The 22,331-nt window shown below is 59.6% G+C and overlaps 1 protein-coding gene across 3 annotated transcripts in view; it reads left to right on the top strand.

Annotated features, from left to right (window-relative positions):
- SCUBE1 (signal peptide, CUB domain and EGF like domain containing 1) overlaps positions 1–22,331 on the top strand; it is a 133,664-nt gene that overhangs the window by 51,409 nt on the left and 59,924 nt on the right. The gene's annotated exons all lie outside the window — the stretch shown is intronic.

Below are 22,331 nucleotides of genomic sequence, written 5' to 3'. Positions count from 1 at the left end.
CGGGGGCCTCAGGGTCCGGGCAGGGAATTTTGGTGGCGGCCTGAATGGCCGTTTTGTGCTTCTGGTGTTGGTTCTGCCCGGAGCTCCTCCCAGCGCCACCCGCCGCCCGCCGCGCCGGGGCTGTCGGTGTTCTCGGTGTTTTTCTGTGGAGGCGAGGCGGGGCCACGAATGGGCAGATGTGACCAGAGAAGCTGTTTTCCTTTCTGGGCTGAAGGCCGGCTGTGGCCAGGAGGAGTGGGGCCCCATCCCCCATAGTCCCCTTCCCCAGGGTGAGCTGGAGGCCTGACCAGGCCGAGTGCCAATTTCTCGGTCCCTGCATGTTCACCGGGTCACCGGCCAGCAGAGAGTCCTTGTGGCCGGGAGCCTGCTGCCGTCTGGATGCCGGAGTGGGGGAGGTGGCGGGCTGGCCAGAGTGCCAGAGGAGCCTGGGCACAGCCCCAGGCTGGGACGGAGCCTGGCCTCCAGCCAAGGCCAGCAGGTGAAGGCCTTGGTTTCGGGGGAGGCTGCTGAGAGTTTGGGCCCAGGGCAGCAAGACCGTGAGGTGAGACAGCGGGCCAGAAGGCAGGACCCACGTGCCTAGAGGAGAGGGGCTTCTAGGTGGAGGGAACAGCATCTGCGGAGGCTTGGAGGCCTATCCCTCTGAACATAAAGGCAAGGTCTGGAATCCTGAGGCGGGCTGTGCGCCATAGCAGAGCAGGCTGTGGGCGAGGGCAAGAGCCCGCGCTCCTGGGGCCTGGCCTTTATGTGTGGTCAAGAGAGTGATGGTTTTAAGTTACCCGTTTTTTTAGTCAGTACTTTTTAATGAAAACAAGTTGGCCAGAAATTTGTCATCGAATTTTAAGACCCATTAAAATGGAAGTTTAGTAAGGAAAAAAAAAAAAAAAAAGAGTAGATGGGGACAGAGGCCAGGACGGCCACATGGCCCCAGCCTGAGCCCCGTCCCCAAGGAGGAGGTGCTCGAGGGGCCTGGCCTGCGATCTGTGGCACCGGCAGGAGACCAGGGAGGGGCTCACAATGAGAGGGGACAAATCCTGGGCTCCGGGGCAGCCTGATACATGTGACCCAGTTCTGCTGCTCCCGGCCGGGGAAGCCCCTACCGCCCTGAACCCCGAGCTTCCTCACCCACAAAGTGGACATGCGGCGCTGACCCACAGGGGTCTTTGGACGGTGGGGCTGGAGCTCGGGAGTGAGGGGTGCCGCGCACTAGAGCTACAGAGGCTGCAAGGCGGGGCTTGGCGGGTGTGCTTGTTACCAGAGAGCAATTCCTGAGAAAGAAAAGAGGGAAACTCTTAAAAGTACAAAAGCCCAAGGCAAAGAAGCAAACTTACTTTCCTGGCTGCCTTTCGGTACTTGGTGCTTGTTTAGGCAGTTTCCTCAGAGACAAGACCGGCCTGGTGGTCCCCAGTGTCCCCAGAAGGACACGAAGACTGAGCACTGTGGCCCCTGGCCACTTGCCGCAGCTGCCTTGCGTGGACCTCCTGGCAGCCCGTGCCCGTGAGGCCACCCTGTGGGGCTGTGGGGCTGTGGGGTCGAGCTGCCCAAGAGGAGGACCCGGCGCCCAAGTCAAGTTTTATAAGAAGCAGATTTATGGGGAAGTGAGTGAGTGGTGGTGGTGGTGGTGGTGGGAGGGGGGGGGGGTCCCGCTTTCATCAAGGAGGGGGTTTTATAGGGGGCTGCTCTGAGCAAGTCCCTGAGGCCAGGTTGGCCTGAGCTTCCTTTCCAGCCAGGTTGTCCGTGCTCTGTTTCTTTGAAGAACGGCTTTCCCACGAACAGGGCTCCAGGTGAGGTCGCCAGGCCCCTGCAGGAAAGGGGGGCGCGCGGAAAGGGGAGCCAGTGCGATGTAAGATGAGAACCCACAGCTGTGTCCTGTTTGTGACCGGGGCCTGGTCTGGCCTGGAGGCTACAGATGCCACCAGACAAACCTCAGCATCAGCCAGAAGAGTAGGGTGGGGGGCACGTGACAGTGTGGGGGCAGCGACACAGGCTGCTGTTGGGTCCTGTGCTCACACCGGGCCAGGCCCTCGCAGCGACCTGGTGAGGCAGGGATGTTATAACCCTGGGACAGGTGGGGAAGACAAAGCAGTCAAGTTAGGAGCCTCGCCCAAGGTCACACCATAGGGAAGTGGCAGAGTCAGGACTCCGGTGCAGGTGTTCAGCTGTGATGATAGGGCTGGTGAGGAGGAAGGAAGGAAGCCGGAGGAATAGACAGGAGTAGGCAGATGCCACATGTGAGCTGGAACCAGATGACCGGCAAGACCAGCCATGGGAGGAGTTGGGGGGGGGGGGGTAGCATGCCAGACAGTGTGTGTGCAAAGGCCCTGGGGTAGGAATGGACCAGAATGAGGGGTAGGGTGGTGGAGCACCGCGAGCCAAGGGGAGGGGAGCCCAGGATGAAGGGAGTCTGGCAGGGCCCAGACCCCATGAGGCTGGTAGAGTGTGGGTAGGAGTTTGGATCACATGCAGAGGGCAGCCCTAGGAAATGTGCTGGTGGGGAGAGTGGAGGCCTTCAGAGCATCTCAGATACTGGACCTCAAATTACTTATACAGGGAGCCTTGAGGCCACATGCCTCACCCTTCCCAAAGGCGCTGGGGAGCCAGAAATTAAGATTTAGCTGGAACACAGATGTGGAGGCCTCAACCCTAATCTTTGTTAACCAGCACCCACCAGCATACTGGTAAAAGAAGTCCCTTTTCTTATGAGGATTTTTGTGTGACTCTCCCAAATTTTATTATTTTTTGAATTTTTTTCTAAAGATTTTATTTATTTGTTTGAGAGAGAAAGAGAGAGAGAGAGAGAGAGAGTGTGTGTGTGTGTGTGTGTGTGTGTGTGTGTGTGTTCAAGCAGGGGCATGGCAAAGGCAGAGGGAGACTGGGAGCCTGACGTGGGGCTCGATCCCAGGACCCGAGGATCATGACCTGAGCCAAATGAAGGCAAAAGCTTAACCCACTGAGCCACCCACGTGGTCTACGAATCTCTCAGTTCTTAAATCTGGGCAATGAGTCAGTCTAAAAAGCAGCAGACACCATCTTGGATCCCTCCTGAGGGACAAGTGGCAGCTTTTCCAGGGTCCCCAAAGGCTGTGTGGAAGGTCCGAAGAAGATGCTAAGTGCTCGGCCCGCTGCCTCCCTCCTGAGCCTCCACTGGCTGTGACAATTGCCCACCACAACTGTGTGTCAACCAGAGAAACGACTGTTACAGAGCTCGAAATCAGAGTGTCCGGGGTGCGGGGACCCAGCTTTTTCTGCACCTAAGTGTCCTCTGATCCCTGTTGCTGCTGGGACAGCCTGTGAGTCCAGAGCCATCTGGCAAATCAGACTTCTCGTGTCACCTGACTCTTCCTAATGCCCGTCAGCTTCTCGGAGCCTCCCCAGAGCAGAGAGAAATGCACGAGGGCTGGTTCTGATTAGAGGGGCCTGGATGCATGAGCAAGGTCAGCCGGGGTCAGTCTAGGCTCCTGGCCGAGAAACAAGGGCGTGGGACTCGGCCCTCCTGAGCGCCCCCACTTCCTAGGCACCAGTGCAAGCCCTGGCCTGAGGCACGTGGATCTGGCCAGGCTGAGGCTGGGAGTTCTAGGGTTTCAGCTGTGCTCTGTCTGCACCGGCCATGGGACCTCGGCGCAGCCACTCCTGCCTCTCTGGTCTCCTCCTCTGTAAATCGGGACCAGTGAGCCCCCGCAGGCAAGTGAGGGAGCCACTAGGGAGATGCTCTGAAGCAGGCAAATGCAATCCCTTCCCTGGGGTGGCCGCTCCCAGGCAGCTTCCTCCGATCTTTAGAACTCAGGCTCAGTTTGGGGAGACAGCTGTCCCTGTGTGCCAGCACTGGGCAGGAGGGGACATGGGTGCTGCTTCTGGCACCACTGTAGCCTGAGTTTGCTCCCACTCAGCCTTGGCCGCCAGTCCTGGCCAGTCCTGGCCAGTCCCAGCCTGCCTTGCCACCTTGGTGGTCGTGTGCTCTGGGAGCCTCTCCAGTCCCAGAGTGGATGGGCCACCGAGGAGCCAGAACCTTCTAGCTCTCTCTGTCCCGTGCCTGTTCTTTATTCTTAAATTTATGTCACGTCTGTGCTCCAAGAAGGTATTGCCTCCTGGATGAAATTGTCTCTTTCCTCCCAATAAAGAATTCTTTCTTTCGGTCTAAGTAGCATTGGCTTAAGAGGAGAAGGTGCTCAGAAAGGCACGGGTCTGATCAGCAGGGAGTCTGCAGGCTGCGTTTCATTCATCCTCATACCAGGTGTCTGGCGGGTCCCTGAGTGCCTCCTTCCCCATGTTTGATGCACGGGAACGGGCCTCAGGGCAGCTGAGCTTCTGTGCCCCCTCAGAGCCCGAGGCCCCCGCCGAGCCAATGCCAGCCTGGCACTCTCCCCACAGGGGCATCACGGGTTTACCTGAGTGCCTCCAACATTCCGGTTAATACACCTCCGAGCCTGTTTCAGTACAGCTAGGAAACCTCTTGCATTCCTCATGCAATGTCTCACAGAATTCAAGAGTTGGCATCAAAGTGACCCTGACTCCAGCAAAAATCGGAGGTGCAGCGTGGAATAGGAAAGTGCAGCTTGCTTTATGTTAAATGACGATGCTGATAGCGCGAGCTTGCATTTACCGCGCGGTCACTGCCTGCCAGACATCGGCACTGAGCACTTGTCATGCACGAGCTCTAAGTGAGCCCATTTTCCGGAATAAGAAACTGAGGCACAGAGAGGTTGGGGAACTTGCCCAAGGTTGCCTAGCCGTCGCTCTGGCAGTCTGGCCCTAAAGCCCAGGCGGACTATGCAGAGGGTTCTGACAAGGCTCAGCTGGCACAGGCTACATGAGACCCAGGGGAGGCCCTGAGGGACAGCAGAGACACCTCCTCAGTTGGCACCACCCGCAGGTCCCCACAAGAGAGCATTCCCTATGGCACAGGTGCTTCGCGAAGCATGGAGGGAATGGAAATTTCCTGAAGCGGCTCACCCACTGGGGAAGCAGCCCCAGTCAGCCTTTACCTCTTTTCTGTGTAGTTCGCAAAACCTTTATGAACTGGGGTTACCAAGACAGCCACTCCCCTCCGGGCGAGGGAGAAAGCTCGTCAGTGTCTGTCCCGGTGCGGAGTCCGCAGACACCTGGGCTGCCATGGCAGGTGTCAGCCGTTCCGTCCTGCTGCTGCGCAGTGGGTCTCACTGAGAAGACCACGGGGCCGGGGGTGGGGGGTGTTCCACGCGCCCACATGGTCGGAGACGGGGCTCCAGGCTCGCCGGGGACATGCTTGGGCTTCGCACCAGCTGTCTGCCTCGTGGGAACCTTATCACTTGTTTCAGAGCTTATAGCTACGAATGGTTGCCTTGTGCCAGGATGGCCTCTGTTAAATCAGTCTCTTAGAGCTCGACATGAAATAGTGTTGGAGGGCGCCTGGATGGCTCAGTGGGTTGAGCCGCTGCCTTCAGCTCAGGTCATGATCTCAGGGTCCTGGGATCGAGTCCCGCATCGGGCTCTCTGCTCAGCGGAGAGCCTGCTTCCCTCTCTCTCTCTGCCTGCCTCTCCATCTACTTGTGATTTCTCTCTGTCAAATAAATAAATAAAATCTTTAAAAAAAAAAAAAAAAAAAGAAATAGTGTTGGAGTCTGTTCGTTTCATCTCCAAGTCTGTGAGGGTAAATACCCCAGGGCAGCTGAAGACAAAACAACAGGTTTTTTGTGGGTTTTTTTTTTTAAGATTTTATTTATTTCTTTGACAGAGATCATAAGCAGGCAGAGAGGCAGGCAGAGAGAGAGGAGGAAGCAGGCTCCCTGCTGAGCAGAGAGCCCGATGTGGGACTCGATCCCAGCACCCTGGGATCATGACCTGAGCCGAAAGCAGAGGCTTTAACCCACTGAGCCACCCAGGCTCCCCAAAACAACAGGTTTTTTTTTTTAAACTTTTTATTGTGAAAGAGTCACAGATTCATAAGAAAATGCAAGAATAGTAGAGAGAGGTCCCATGAACGCATAGCCCCGTCTCCCCACTAGAGAGCATCTTCCGTCTCTGCAGAGCAGCACCGGCCCGGGGAGCTGGTGTCTGTACTGTGTGCACACGCCGTTCTGTGCCTCTTCCTGGGTGCAGACCCGCGGAGCCCCCCTGCTTTCCGCAGTGCACATCAGAGGGGCGCCTGCTGGCTCAGTCACATATGGAGCTCGTGACTCTTAATCTCGGGGTCGCGAGTTTATGCCCCACGCTGGGTGGAGAGATTGCATCAATAAATACAGAATCGTTTTTGAAAAGCATTCCCACCGTCACAGCGACCGCCTAGCTGAATACGCCGCTGGGCACACCGCCAGCTCTCGCCCTCTCTGCACTGGGGGCTGTACGAGGCCCCGTCTAAACCACATGCCTCGAGAGTGAGAGGAGGTGTGATTCATGGTGACAGGGCAGCAGGGATAGCCTGGGACTGTCCTGGGCAATCCGAGGCCTCAGGTCACCCTAATATTACCTCATTTAACACCTTGAACCTTTGAAGGGAGATGCTGGCTGCTCCCCTGTGCAGCTGTGCCCAGAGTCACGGGGTGCCCAGGGCTCCCACCCCCGACCCGGGCAGTCTGGCTTCAGATCCTGACCACCTCCTGGGGCTGCCTGCCGCCACTTAAAGCAACCACAGCCATCCCACAGTTCACCTTCCTCAGTCAGCCGTGAAATAGGCTTCGAAAGAGAGGAGGGACTTCCTCACCCACCGGTGCTCAGCACCCCGACTGAGGTGGTGATGCCCAAGCGTGCACCCTGGGCATGACGTGGTGTGGCCTGGTGTGCTGGGTGGTCAGCGTGGGCCCTGGGCAGCAGCACCAAGGGGCTCGGCCAGTGGCCTGTTCGGCTCAGAGGGAGCGCCGTCTGGGGCCCGGAGCCTCGGAGAGGTGGAGCGTGTGGAAGAAGCCCCCGAGAGCAGGTGGCCCCCGAGGTAGCCAACTGGCAGAGTGAGTGGGCGGGCAGTGGGCCTGGGTCTCTTGGAGGACTGGGGAGGGAGATGGGCCGTGGCGCTTGTGGAGGGAAGGAAAGGGTGAGAGGCTGCTGGGACCATCGGGGTCCAGGCCTTGGTTGAAAGTAACGGATCAGATGCAGCTGATCTTGAAAAGCCACTCAAAGTAGGCCATGGTGACAGGCAGAAGCCCGAGACTCAGGTGCAGGCCACCACCGCAGGGTCACAGACATAGAGCCCGCCTCCTCCCGTCCTGGGCCTGAGTTCTGGGATCACCTGGAGCAGGAAGGGCCCTCAGCACCACCCCCTGTGGGGCCACCTGATGGAGCCTGACGGGCTGGGCGCCAGCTTTGTGCCGGGCGGGGAGGCGGCTCCCACCAGGCTCCTCTGCGTGCCTGATGCTCCTCTGATGTGGTTGCTCTGGATTTTGCTTCCAGCCTCACCTGGACTCTGGGTCTCCAGCCGCTCCCGCCCCCAGCACTCTTGTGCTCTTCCCCACGGGCCATCCGGGTGGCCTGGCCTCCCCTCTGGCCGGGGGTCCTCTGATAGCCAAGATTTCAGCTCTGTTCTCATTGGCCAGGGGAGGCCGTGTCCCTGCAGTCATTCTCGCCTGTTGGACAGTGAGTCCCGGACCCTGAAACCAGACCTGAAGTGGGTGCAAATCGGAGGGTCGGGATTCGGTGCTCAGTGGGTGTTTGGACTTGCTGTGAGTGTTATGGGCCACCTGTCAGTCCTGGGGGTCGGGGCATGGCCCACCATTTGAGACTGTCCCTGAACACCTTGGGGTGGACAGAGAGATAAAGCAGTTTTCTGGCAAGTGGCACTGGCGGCCATCAGGGTCTGAAACTTCCACCGGGGCAGTGTGGGTAGAGAGGAAGGTGGCTGAGGAGAAGAAGACAGAAAGGTGGACGAGGGGAAGGTGACAGGAGGATGGAGGGAAGGTGACAGGAAGGTGAGGGGAAGGTGACACAAAGGTGAGGGAAAGGTGACAGGAGGGGGAGGGGAGGGTGACAGGAGGGGGAGAGGAGGTGGCCAGGCAAAGGTGAGAGGCAGGGTAGGCCGGGAGTTCTGCAGAGGCGTGCTGTGCGCAGGCGCGGACTAGTTCAGTGGCAGCTGATTCTGGACAAGGTGGGGCCGTGTCCTCTTTAACCGATGGAGCCCTGGAGGGGAGCCTGGAGGCTCAGAAGCAGCCGCCCTTCCCAGGACGCTGAAAATGCAGGTCATCCCAGCCCTCTCAGTCGGGGTCCTGATTCACAGATGTCCAGGAGAGGCTCGTGCAAAGGGCAGGCGCCGGCCCCCTGTCGCGGTCAGCGAACGCAGGCCTGGCCCCAGCCTGGGGCCCGAGTAGGTCGCTGGGAGTTGACTGGTATGAGGAGAACTCGGAAATCTGGGGCTCCATCAGGGTTTAGGGGCTTGGGATAATTAACTGGCGTTTCTGATTCCCCTGTAGGTGTCCTGAGGGCTTGGGGACAGCACTCTGCCGTCCTTACTTCACTCGGTGACCTGTGGCCAGGCATGGAAAGGGGCTGGGCTCCCCCAACCCCGCAGTGCTCAGAAGCCCCACCTCTGAGCCAGGGCCCGTCCTCCCGGAGCACACAGACCTGGGGAGGCAGACGCGACGGCGTGCGCTGTGGGCCTGAGCGTCCGTGTGTGGAGGGCCCTGGCACAGGGGCCCGGGGCGGCGGGGAGGGCTGCTGGGCTCACTCCGGCGGCAGAGGAGACCGTCTGCTTGCTGGTGCTGCCCTTCAGGTTCAGTCCTTCCAGCCAGACTCCTGGGAGGGCGCAGTAGAGGCCCTGCGGGACGGGGGCCCTCCAGTGGGCCACAGCGAGACGACTCCAAGGAGGCTGAGTGCGCCTCGCTGTCAGGCCCTGCGTCCACTGCTCCAAGCCCGTACTGCCGAAGAACTGGCTGGGGAGCTCCCTGGCAAGGGTTGCTGGGGAGTTTGGGCAGACCCCTGGGGGTGGGCCAGAGCAGAAGGCCACCAAGCCCGAGGAGCCCCAGAGCCCCAGGAGCAGCCTCTGGCGGCACCCACCTCCTGCCTGGCCCAGCGGCATTTGTCCTGGACCCTCCTTCCATGCTCCCCCAGGGCGGGTCCTTGACCATCCTCTGGACTTTGTCTTCCACCCTGCCCTCCTACTCTCACTTGCCCTTGGCCTTGGCCTGCAGGCAGATTGGACTCTATTCCCCCAACCCCTTTCTCAGCCAGCAGGTGCCCTCCCTTGCTAGGCTCACCCCCAGCCCTCTGCCGCTCAGCTTACACTCCCAGTCGCTCCCACGCTTGTAACCCCCTGGGAAGCGCTTTGGGTGAGCGCTGTCATCCCCACCGCTAGATGGAATGCTGAGCTGGGCCACCCTGTGAGACAATACTCAGGACAGGGCAGGGGAGTGGCGGACGGACACATTTCTAATGCCAAAGCCAGTTTCTCTTCTGCTGCTCCATGCACCTCCAGACTCCAGTGAGCAAGCCTACGGGCAGACCCACGGTCCCTTCTCATCACCCCAGCCACATGCCGCGGCTGAGCCTCCTGCCTGTGCGCTGGGCTGCCGGGCTCCTGTGGCCTCCAGAGATGGATTCCCGCATCGCGGGATCCGGGCCAGGCCGTGACCCAGGGGGCTGCAGCATGGCTCCCGCAGGCCCAGAAGCATCCCCAGCCCAGTGCCAGGGCTTTCTGTCGTCAGCTTTAGGTGCTGAGGACCCTGTGAGTGCAGGTGGTGGGAATGTTCTGTTTTCAATGAGGGGAAATAGCATGGCCACACCGGAGAATCCAACTCTTGCCTCAGGGCAACCCTTTCCGGCTGCTCCTTGGGGTGGACCAGCCAGGCTAGAGGAGGGACCAGGGCAGGGGGTACACAGGTTCTCCTCGCTCCCCTTGCCTGCTGCAGACCAGGTGGGCGGGAGAACGAACAGCTCTCGCATTTAGCGGGAAGATTTATGGTGCTGCCGGAGAAGGCCTGGCCTGGCCCTGTGCAGTCCGGAACGGCCCTTGAGGCGGGGACAATAAATCCAGCCCATTATTTTTTACGAGCCTCCCACCCCATAAACAACTCCTTTGGCTGGTGAGTCCGGCTTCACGCCCTTCTCCTGGCCTGGCCTCCAGCCAGCCCTGGCCAGGCACCGGGACCCCAGCACCGACGGCACCATGTTGGCAGGGGCATCTGCCCTGCTGCAGCCCCTCAGGCCTCCCAGAGGGGACAGCGCCGGGCAGATGGTGAGCACCAAGCAGAGAGGGAGCTGCTCTGGCCCTGGCTCCCTTCTCGACCACAAGCCCTCCGGCCTCAGTTTCTTAGTCTGTAAAGTGGGGCAAACATGAGTATTCTTTAAAGAATTGTTTATGAGGACAGCTGGGGACACCCTGAGTGCCCTGATGGCATGGGCCGACCTGAGCACAGCAACACCATCAGCTGTCACCAGGCATCACTGTGAGCCAGGCACTGAGCCCGTACTTTGCTGCGGGCAGTGGGATCCTGAGAGCGATCCTGTGCCACACAGCTCTTACTGTCCTCATTTGGCGGGGGAGAAATGGACCGTGAGCAGCAGAGACATCTGTGCATAGTGAGTAAGGGGCACGGTGAAGATTTAAACCCAGGTCCAACTCCTAAGACCAAAGGTACTGCTGAGAACAAACAGGTGGAGGGTGGGGGCAGGGGTGGCCCACAGCCTGAAGCTCCTTATGGCACAGGGGCCCCAACTCCGGGTCAGGCTTCACCCCAGTGCTGAGCTGGTGCAGCGGCTGGCTCCTGAGCCTCCTGCCCCACTTGACCTACTGATGGCCGCCGGAACCGCGGTTCGGTCAGCTCCCCCAGCCATGTCATTCCCCACTCAGGACCTGCGCATGATCCTTTCCTTGTTGTGTATGTTGTGAAGCAGCCACCACGAGCCCATCTCTTCTGCCCCAGACATCCGCCTGCACTGCCTTCCAAGCCTTGCCCCTCCTCCCCAATCCCCCCGCCCACCAGCCTTCTGTTCTCCCCGGAACCAAGGAGCCCTTTTGCATATGCCCTTTGCCCAGTGTGGGCCTTGGTCTGTGCTATTTCTTCCACCTCGAGTGCCCTTCCCCGTCCCCTCACTTTCAGAGAACTCATCGTCATCCTTCAAAACCCAGCCTGCTTTCACCTCCTCTAGGAAGCCATCTCTGACTCTTGGCTTGCATGTTTTCCTCTCGGTGTGCACCACAAGATACGAGGGGCTCCTCGGCCCTCTCTTTGGCAGTGCTGGTGTGCGGGCTCCTCAGGAGGACACAGCTGTGGTTCTTACGTGTTAAGCCGGGCAGGAGGCAGAGGAGACATGCTGAGTGGTGGTGGGACCAGATGGGATTCACGTCGTGAGGGAGATCTGGATCTGCCCTGTGGGCGGCATCGGGCCCCTCTTGTGAGCAGCGAGCACAGCCCCCTGCGAGGACTTGCCCAGGGCGTGGGGCTTGGCTGTGGTCGAGCTGGCTCCGCAGCTGCGTTCAGCTCACCCTCCGCCACGGCCCTGCGGCAGGGTAGCCCGAGCTTGCCCGCAGCTAAGGGGACTCCCCCTGCCACTACTGTCTCTCTGCAGCAGCTGCTTCCTCTTTGGGACACCTGTCATCCCCGCTGCCCCAGCGCTGTCCTCCTCTTCCCAGGGCCCCCAACACAGCAGCGGAGCCGGCACGCACCCGCATGTTTGTTTACCCAGCAGAGCCACAGCTTGGCCGTGTGCTCGAGTCAGAGTGAAGAGTGGGAGTGCCCAAGCCCCCACAGGCCGTGTACCTGCCCTTGCTGTGAGCTCATGGGGAAGGAAGAAAACTCAGCCTTTGCTGGGGCCCTGCTGTGTACCGAGCGCTTTATACCCTTTCCTTTTCAAGGACACCTGGCAGTGACACCTGCCGCCACAGTGCACACGGGAGGGAACAGAGATGCGGGGAGGCAGTGGCACCGCTGATTTGGGATGGAGCCAGACAGAGCCCGAGCGGCCACAGCTCTCGAGCCCCTGCTCTGCTCCACTGCACCGTGGCCGCCACCATGGCGGGCACCATCCCATGGTGGGCATCATGGCGGGCACCATTCTGTGATAGGCAGCGGAGGAGAGGCACGGCCTGACATGCTAGGAGCGGTTCATGTCCTTAGAGGATCTCCTGCTAGCATGTCCCCTGCATTCGTATTTGTACTGGCTGCTCCTCCCAGGTGCCCAAGGGCTGCTGCGGGAACTCTCTCAAGGCTGGGATGCTGGCCCCGCCGGCAGCTTGGCTCCCTCCATCTAGTCACCTCTCAGGAGAGAAAAGCGATTTGTTCCTGGTCTGGGCCAGGCCATGGTCTGGGGGCTGCATGAGCTGACTGAACCCCCACGGCTTCCTGGGTGGGTCCCCGTGGAGGGAGGGATACGGTTGCTGGAGAACATAGCGGACACCGTTTATGTTTGGGTTTCAGATAAACTAAATACTGTTTTAGTGGAAGTATGACCCATGCGACATTAGGGACATACTTAATACTTGCAAGTATTTGTTGCTTATCTGAAATCCAGATTTAACCAGCCATCTGATGTGCTTATGTGGCACGTGTGGAAGTCTGGCAGCCCCCAGAGGGGAAAGCGCCTCCAGCCTCCCCAGCCTCAATGGAGTGAGATATCCTCTGGGTCCCCGAACTCCAGGCCTGAAAGGCTTGGCTGTGCTCATGGTGACACCTAGTGGTCATCAGGGGAACTTCAGGGGGCCGGACGGGGTGGGTGGGGGTGCTGGGAGGTGACCCAGGGGCCAGAGTGAAGAGGGGACAGGTGCTGCAGAGCCAGCCTGGGGAGGGGGCGGGGAGACCGGCCGCCTTTGCTGAACACCTGAGTCATGAGGCACTTCGCAGAGCAGGAAGCAGCACAACTCCCAGGGCCACACGCCTTAGAATGGGCCAGAATGGGAGGTGTGAGGCCGAGCCAGGGAGCCAGGCCCGCCCAACAGTGGTGCCGCCTTCCCGTGGGACTCTGCAGCTCCGCCCCTGTTTGCGCACACATGCCGGCACAGAGTGTGGTCCTTGCGGCTCTTTGGCTCTTTGGCTCTGCCACCTGTCTCACAGACACAGCTTTCCCAGGATCCCAGTGTCAGGACTGATCTGGCCCCGGGGTGGGGGCCAAAGGAAGGCCGGCATCACCTGGGATGCCAGGAGCCAGCCACGGTCTCAGCAGTCCGTTCATCCGTCTGTCCATATGTCCGTGTACACAGGGCCTGCCACCTAGGGAGCAGCTGTGACAAGGGACTTAGTGTCAGCTCTGCGGGTCGGCAGTCCGCCAGCCTTGCTCTTGGCTTGCACATAGAGCCTCACACAGGTGGCACTTTGCAAAGGCTTACAGAATGCGTACGCACCTTATAGGCTGGTGGACAGCCCTAAGCCAGCCGTGCCTCGTGAGCCACCATCTGATGTGGCAACGAGAATGCTGAACTTGAGAGCTGGGGCGTTGGGAACCCCAGGGGATTGAGCGTCGAAAGGTTCTGTGTGACTCCCACGCTGACAGCTGCATGAGCCAGGGCAGGTCACTGTCCCAGCAGCTTCAACCTCCTCAAGGAAAAGGCGAGTCTTCGTCTAGATGGTCTCCAAGGCCCCTTCCAGTGTTAGCTCTGCAGAAACCCGGTCCGCTCTGGCTGTTCGCACGCGTGTCGTTCAGAGCAGAACAGCTTCACTGTGGAGCCATGCCCCTTGCCTGTCAGCAGCGCACTTCGAACCCGCCGCCCTGAGGTGCACGCTGAATGCCCACGAGGGGCTCACCGGTGGTCGGCCCCTGGGAGCGCAGCGCTGGTGAAAGGCACAGACGAGAAGCAGGCCGGCCCTGTGGAGAGGCGAGGTATAAAGGAGACCCCACCTCAGTATCTGTAGAAAGAGACAGCAAGTAGGCAAGTGAGCAGATGAACATGGAAGGTGCTGGACGTCCAGTCACAGAAGGGTTGGACTTTCATGGCTGCACCAGAGGAGGAGGCCAGCTCGGAAGGGCTAGTCCTGTTGGGGCCCTGACGGGGGCTACTGCGCCTGAAGGAGGGGTGGCCATGAGAGGGCAGAGGGGTCCCGCCCGGAAGTGTGGGGTTGGGGGAGCAGTGAGGAAGGTCAGGCAAAGGCAGTGAGATGCGGGCAAGGTGGAGGAAAGGAGCTGGGTCCCCTGAGGGCCCCTAAGGCAGTCCAGGGGATCCCAGGGGGCAGTAGGTAGGCTGTGAGGTGAGGGGCTGGAACCGCCTTCAGCCTGCTGGCCAAAGGGGCTCCTGTCCCTGCTCCACGACTCAGGTCGGGCGATCTGTCTCTGAGCCCCAGCATCGTCCCTTGTCAGGTGAGACTGCTGACGGGACCTGGTGCTCAGAGTCGCGAGAGACGGTCAGGGACACGTGTAAGGGGCCTAGCATGGGGCCTGGCCCTGAGGAGCTCGGGGTAAGTGGAAGCCCTCGGTCCTCATTACTCCCACTGCCCGGGCGGGGCTGCCCCCAGAGATACAGCCTGCAGCGGGCTAGGCGCCGAGTCCCCCCGGGGGTCTGGTCTGGGGCCTTGGCCAGGCCGGGCATTGCCCAGGATGATGTAATTCCAGGGACAGAAGGCAGGAGGGAGAGCCCTGTGTCCTCACTCAAGCCCAGGCCTCGTCACGAGAGGCTCCCAGAGCACCAGCCAAGCGCAGATACTGTCGGAGTGTGATTAGGGTTCCAGGGAGAACCAGGCGGGGAGATGTGCAAGGTCCCAGCCAGCACCATAACCGTAGGCCGCTGCCGGGTCTGGGCCTGCAGACAGATGTACTCCTGCCTGAGCATTGGCCCCTGTTCTGATGAAGAGTCAAAAGCCCAGAGTGGCCAAGCCCAGGCCCCTCACCAGCACAGAACATTTCTCGGGCCTTCAGTCTGGGCTAGGCCCCGCGCAGAGCATCGGGGTAAAGAGGTGACTTGGGCTTGGGCCCTGCCTCCTCCAGGAGCCCCTAGTCTGGGGCAGGCAGGGGGAAGCCTGGCAGGCCCAGCAGTTAGAGTTAGCACGATAGGTGCTCTGAGAGAGGGAAGTGCGAGGGCTTCAGAGGCCCCGGCCAATCCCCAAATGCAGCCCAGGGACCTTGAAGGAGGATGGAGACAAGGAAGGCTTCCTAGAAGAGGTGACACTCAGTCACAATCTCAAGAAACTATAGTCGGAGCTGCCATTCACAGGAGGAGGGAGTGTGTCCCAGGAACCACATCCCTAAAGGCCCCAAGGTGAGACGGGAGGGCAGGACGTGCAGGCTGACGGTGTCCCTGTTACCTAGGGCCACCGCGGGCCATGTGGGGTCAGGAGGACCTGAAGTACCATACTGAGAACTCAGCCTAATCCTCTGGGTACTGCGTTTGGGGCACTAAGAGGACATCGATGTGTTTTTAGCAGTGGGAAGACACAGTCAGATTTATGCTCTAGAAAGTTCCCTTTGCAGCTTGTGAAGGGCAGGTCTTTGAGTCACAGGGAACAGGTTCAAGTCTCCTCTGTGTCACGTCCTACCTAAATGGCCATGGGTAAATTGCTTAACCTCTGTGAATTCTGAAAACGAGGAGAAAGCTACTTGCCGTGCAGGGTGCCATTACAAAGATCTGCAGTCTAGTCGTTTGTCTCTGTGCCAGGCTTGGGGCTAGGCCCTGGGCAGTCGGGAGCCTCGGCGAGCCTCAGGCAAAGGGTCTGAGGAACGCGGAGGTTGGAGGCAGGGTCAGGGTGAGAGCTCAGCCGCTTGGAGCAGCTGGCATTTGAGCTGCCTTGGAGAGACAGGATGTGGACATGTGGACACAGGCAGTGGGGACAGGAGCTGTCGTTCCGGTGCGCCATGTCGCCGAGGGGAAAGTTAAGGAACCGAAGGGGACGAACCCGGGCTTCCCTGGCCCTCCCCTCAACCTGACAGTCTGTCACTTCCTGGAAGTGCCCTGGGAGAGCAGGTTCCATGAAACCCATGTTCGCCTGTCCACCCTGTGTCCCTTGAGCAAGTCACCAAGCCTTCTTTCACCCTATTCTCCTCACTTGTGAAGTGGGGATAACCGTGTCTACTCTGAGAAGTGCCCGTGAGGCTTACAGGCCATGATTCTCGTGAAGGGCTTAGTATACTCAAGTGCTCAAGGGCGCCTGGGTGGCTCAGTGGGTTAAGCCTCTGCCTTCAGCTCAGGTCATGATCCCAGGGTCCTGGGATCGAGCCCCACATCGGGCTCTCTGCACAGCAGGGAGTCTGCTCCCCCACCCCCCACATGCCTCTCTGCCTACTTGTGGTTTCTCTCTCTGTCAAATAAATAAATTAAAAGTTCTTTAAAAAAAAAAAAAATACAGTAAGTGCTCGCTAACAGTAGCTGTGGTTGACATCAGCCCACAGCGAGTTTCTGGCTGGACCCCCTACATGCAGGCCCCCGTGGCCTCACATCAGCTGTAAGCTCTCTGTGCCTCAGTACCCTCCTCTGGTAAGTGGGGAGAATCCCACAGGGCGTGAGACAGCTCTGCACCTGGGCCGTGGCTGTCCCCGAGACCCCTCCAGCAGGCCTGTCCCTGCCCCCGCTCCCGTGCCTCTGCCCCATGGCAGGACCTTTCCCTCTTTGCCTCATTCCCCTTCAGAGCATGTGGGAGCCCATGCTTGTTTCTGCCTGCCTCGCTCGGCCGGCTTGCCAAGTCTGGGCTGCAGAAGGCAGCAGCCTCTCCCTGCCACCCCCAAGGCTCCAGCCTCTTTCTGGGCTCCGTAATTTTCTATTGATGAGGTTGCAGGGGAGGAAAATCCCTTCCTGCTGAGGTGGGGGGAAGGGTGGAGCAGGCTAAGTGTTCTTTTCTCCCTGCTCTGCCTTCCCAGCTCGCCTTCCTTTCCCTGTGGTCAAGGGACATGGATGCGGAAAGTGATGGTATTGCTGAAGTCGCCATAGCGACGACCCTTGGGAGGCACACATTCCGGCTTTGTTATCCTGGGCCAGGACTAGGAAAAAGGGCCAGCTCTGAAGTACAAACAGATTGGGCCCGCCTCCCCCTGCCCTGCTTTAGATGCACCCGTGAACTTTGCTTTGCCAAAGACGCAAGGTGCACACAGTTTGGGGCAGGCAGATTCTGCCATCGATTACCTCTGTGCATACCCTCATGGAGTCTCCAAAAATGATAGGAAGCCTTTGGGGAAAATAACGGCCAGAGCCTGTCCCAGGGCCCAGAGTAGGCAGGAATGGGGGTAGGGGGACATGGCGAGCAAGTCCTGGGCTCTGGGGAGCAAAAGGCTAGGCTGGGAACCTGGCCCTGCTTCTCAGGCATGGTGTGGCCCTGGCCGCTCTTTCCCCGCCGGATCCCGCCTCCGTTTGCTTGTCTGTGAAATGGACATGGTGATACTCGCTTCTGTGATGAGGGTTAAGTTAGATGAAAGGGTTGTTAGAGTCCAAGTTCCCTACACCATGTGTTCTGGAAAAGCCAGAGAAAGGGGCTCCTAATTGCATCCCAAACCCAGCCTTCCTCCCTTCCCCAGAGCCACTGCCCTCCCTCCAGGCTCTTTTGTCCCTTTCAGCGTGATGGCAGTAGCCTCCCACGTGCTGCTGGCCTGCAGCCTTGTCAGGGCGGCTGCCCTGGCCTGCCGCATCCACAGATCTTCCTGCCACATAAGCGCACCCCCGCCCTATTTACAACCTTTCCGTGGCTCCCCTGGCCACGGCTGCCGTCCCTGGAGCTCTCACCTGTGTCCGTAGCCTCACTGGCCCAAGAAGGGGAAGGCGGCTTGAGTGAACACCTGGGAGGCAGGGCCTCGACGAGCCACTGTTACACGGCGGGGAAACTCAGGCTCAGTGGGAAGTGATTGCCCAAGGTCACGCGGCAAGTGGCAGAATCTGAAATTGCGCCCAGTGTCCTGGCAGTGGAGCATCTGCCTCCTCATTGCCCCCTGCCCGGTCCTGGGCACAAGGAGACACTCGGTCCGAGTTTGCAGAACATAATTGGATTTGGATGGGTTAGATCGAATTAGATTCGACCTGGCGAGCAGCCTGGCCTGCCTGGCACCAAGCCCCTGAGGACCAGGATTTCTGGAAACGACTCTGAAATTCAATCTTATTTCCCCTGTAGGCACGGAGGTAAACAAGGCTTTCTGCTAAACTTGGCTCTGTGTCACTCCCCATATCAGGACAGGGAGCTAGGCCAGGGGAGGCCGCACGTGGCCCCAGGACAGCCATCTTGTTGTTCGACCCCCAAGAGCAGATGTGGTACAAAGCAGGAGCCGTGGGCGGGCAGAGTTTGGGCCGGGGCCCTTGGGTTCTGCAGGCTCACAGAAACCCAATCTGTGCCCAGGCCTGGGCTTGGCCCCTGCTCTGAAGGAGCCTGAGGACTGGCATCATGGAGACCATGGGCCAGCCAGAGCTGGCCAGAGGGGTCTGGCCCCCTCAGAGGAGCTGGGGTGGGGTGGAAGCAGAGCGGGTAGAGCCAAGGACCCTGAAGACCCTTCAGGGGCCATCCCCTGGAGCAGAAGTGCTTGGTGTCCAGCGCCTCATGTGCCTCGGTGCTCCCCAAACTCACGGACCCTTGGCAGGAGCCGTGCTGGCCGTGCTGCCTGTTCGCTCACTGTCTGCAGGACAGCCCTCCCAGAAGAGGGCAGAGGGAGTGCCACCTTCTCCGCCCCTGGGATTGAGACAGAGGGAGCCACAGCAGGCTCCAGGGCCCCATCCCCTGCCCAGGCCTGCACTGCCTCGGTCCCTGGGCCACCACAAGCTCATCTGCCAGGTGATGAGGAACTGACATGGTCATCCTAGAGCGGGCTGTGTTAGAGGAGAGGCAGGGCCCTGTCCCACCAGTGACTACAGGACTTCTCAGAGTCTTTAATGTATGCCGTGGGGTCCCTGAGGGGCTGTTTCATAGAACACCCAGCTGCGACTGCCGCAGAATGCTCTCACAGTTCTCTGAGGCACGCGGAGGCTGGGCAACCTTTGTCTCTCTCCTCCTCTTCCTCCCTCCTTCTCTCCTACCTTTGCTCTCCTAGTGCTTTCAGGCCCTGTGCTGGGCACTAAGGACCCAGGCAAGGATAAAGAGGTCCCTTGAAGTTCCCCCACGGGGGTGGGAGAGGTGGCTTAGCAAGGATTTGCCTGTAGCACCAGGTAGGCTGAGTCAGGAACCCGGACTGTGCCACACCATTACATAGTTCTCTCGTTTGAGTTTCACGGCAACCCCTGGAGGTAAAGGATATGACAGCCCATCTCGCAGCTAAGAAAACAGAGACCCGGGGCGCCTGGGTGGATCAGTGAGGTAAAGCCTCTGCCTTCGGCTCAGGTCATGATCTCAGGGTCCTGGGATCGAGCCCTGCTTCGGGCTCTCTGCTTAGCGAGGAGCCTGCTTCATCCTCATTCTGCCTGCCTCTCTGCCTACTTGTGACCTCTGTCTGTCAAATAAATAAATAAAATCTTTTAAAGAAAGAAAGAAAAAGAGAAGAGAAGAAGGTCTGACCAGAGGCTCAGTCAGGTACAACACAGGTGGGTTCCAGCCCCTACCCCTCTTGGGATTGGCACACCCTTCCTCAGGGTTCCTTGATGGTGGTGAGCACTGGGACTGGCCACCTTCCAGGCTCGGCAGCTAGCCTTGCCCTGTGGAGGCCCTGCAGCAGGACGTAGCACCAACAGGACACCTTCCCTGCCCGCAGGAGCTTTCTGGCTGGTGGGAGAGGTGACGGCAGGTAGACGAGCACAGGGGGACAAACAGAGTGGACCACTGCCTCCCACCCCATCTGCACTTTGCCATTTGAAAGGGAGAGACAGAGAGCCAGGAGACTTGGTCTGCAGGGTCCGGTCTTGAGCTACACTAGAAGAACGGGGGCATCAGGCAGCCGGCGAGGGGAGTCCAGAGAAAGCACGTTTGTGGCAGAGACGCCTCTCAGTGCTGGCCAGTGGCATGGCTGTCATAGGCTGGCCCATGGACCATCCCCTTGCTCTGCTGAGAGCCGGTTGTGTGTGGGGGCCAGGCCTGCCAGAGGCCGCTGTGGTGCCTGCAGCAGGTGGGGGGGCCGGCGAGGGTGCCAAGGGAGAGCGGGGTGCAGAGGACAAGCAGGTGAAGGGTGGGCGGGCCAGGCTTCTGGAGGGACCCTCGCGCTGTTCCCAAAGGCTAGTGGGGTGACACAGGCAGAGTCACCTGATGGCTCTTTGGTGAGCTGAGGCTCCCCCCTTGTGCTCAGGGGCAGCTGCTACAAGGTCATAGGAGCTAGGGGTTATGTGCTTTGTTGAGGGGCTGCCCAGAGAGCTTCATGGAGGAAGAAGCATCTGCGCTGGCCTTGAACGTTAATAGGTTCGTAATTCTGAAGACAGTTAGTAGTGGCAGCTGCCACTTACCACCCTCTGCGCCAGGCTCCCCGTTCTGTTCACCCCAGGAAGAGCTTGCGGCCAGTCAGCCTACTGGGTCCCACACGCGTAGTGCAGGACCCCAGGACGGGACAAGATGGCTGCGAGCCCAGCAGCCTGGGCTGGAGTCCTGCCGTCTGGCCTGAGACAGACACGTCCCATCTCGGGACCTCCTCTTCCCATCTGCAAGATGGATGGACAGGACTGCAAGGCTCCACCCAGCCCTGACAGCCTGTGGCTCTGCCCCGCCGTGACACTCATCTTCCCGCGGCCCGCAGCAGCCCGTGGGCCCCAGCGCCCAGGGGAAGGTAATGTGGCTTCTGTGTCTCCAGCCGCTGAGGAGCTGAATTACCAGCGCAGAGCAAACCCTAGTCCTCGGCCCCAGGCTGGGCAGCTGCGACCTTCTCTGCGATGGTTGCCGACGTGAGGGTGACACCCTGATGGCCACCAGCTCGGAGGAGCTTCCTCCAGAAGCTGTGAGGCTGAGAGGGCTCCAGGCTCTGTGAGGCCGGCAGCTGGGGGCGGCCTGCTCCTTGTCAGCCTGTCTCCCAGCGTGGTGGCTGCCGGCGTGTGAGGGCCAGACCTGTGTCCCAGCCCCCTGTGGAGGAGGGGAAAGCTTATTCCACTTCCCTCCCTTCACGGTGAGGACACGGAGGAGCCCGTCCCGGGCAGGACCTATCTGGACAGTGAGGACCAACAGGCTCAGAGCTCAGCCTGTCCTCAGGGGCTGGTCGGAGAGTCACAGGAAGACCAGGGAGGAGAAACATGGCCACCATGTCAGTGCTGTGAGCGAGGGGAGCACAGGCGTCCAGAAGGCCGTTGACTGGGCTGGGGGACCGAGGAAGGCTTCCTGGAGGAGGGACACGGTGGCATTTGGCCCTACAGAGCCTGCGCCTTCTGGAGTGCCACCACGGGTTGACCACTTCCTGTAGCGTCCAGGCTGCGGCAGGTGCAGCCAACTGAGACACCCCCTTAACCCAGTGGAGACAAGAAGTGACAAGAGCCTGGAGAATGAGGGGAGGGGGCACGTGGCTTGAGGCCCAGCCTCACGCCCAGGATTCACACAGCAGGGTCAGGAGTCAGCGCCCACCCAACTCCCTTCTCCTCTGCCAGGACTCTCCTCCCGGCTAGCTCTGCCCTTGATTTGGAAAATGCAGTTTCTAATTTTAAAAAATTAATGTTAACATGTAATACATTTTTTAATTTCTATTGTTATAAATTATTAAATGTAAGCTTCCCCCATTGAATTTCTGCTGTAGTAAACATGAGTAGCTATAGCCTGTCAACACCTGAACAGAAACTCTTCAGGCTCCTCTGTAATTGTCAGAAATGTAAAGGGGTCCCATAGCCCTCTTCACGGGGGACCTAGCGCTGGCCCTGCCCTCGGCTTTAGAAGGAGGGCCCTGTGCTCCAGAGCCTGGGGGTGGCGGGCGGGGAGACCCTCAGTGAGTCAGGTGACCTCACTCCGTTCTTTCCGTAGAAGATGGGGGGCCTTGCCTGCCTCTCCCACTGACGTGGACACAATCAAGGCCCGAGGCCTACCCTCCCTGCTCCGGGTTTCCACTGCTTGCTTCTAGATCGACTTGGACTGGGACACTGGGTTACCCCCACCCCAAATTATCCTTTGTCAGCAAAACATCAACATCTTGGCTCATTATTAAAAGTCTAGATTCTCAGGAAGAAAGACTGCCTCATGACAAGTCCATGGTGTGGGAGAAAGCTGAGTGACTTCTAAAGCCTTAGGCTCTGTTTAGCATCCAACGTTCAAGGCCACATCAGCTCCCCAGTGACAAATTTATGGTTAGTGATGATTAGCAGCGCTTCTCGTAAGTTGTGTTTCTTTGGCTGGGAATGGAAATTCAATCTCCCTTTCCTCATCACATATAAGCCTGAGCTTGAACAGGGCCCCTTGGGCCCTTCCCAGCTTAGGAGGAAAGCACAGATCTGTGTGAGTGGCATCGATCGCCTGGGCCAGCCACAGGGCGGCCCTGGGAGATCAAGGCGGGGCGGCGGCATGGGGGCGACGGGGGGGGGGGGGGGGGCAGTCAGGAAGCCCCGTGGGGGCGACAGGGGAGCAGTCAGGAAGCCCCGTGGAACTGGTGGGGTTTGAAGAGGCCTAGGATCTTGTCTGTGGAAGACCAGAGAGGCAGGGGCGTGGATGGGGCACTCCCGGGGG

This window comes from Mustela lutreola, chromosome 8, assembly GCF_030435805.1.
Source record: "Mustela lutreola isolate mMusLut2 chromosome 8, mMusLut2.pri, whole genome shotgun sequence".
Taxonomy (NCBI): Eukaryota; Metazoa; Chordata; class Mammalia; order Carnivora; family Mustelidae; genus Mustela; species Mustela lutreola.
Note: the sequence above shows the minus strand (reverse complement) of the source record. Positions and strands in the feature narration are given on the sequence as shown.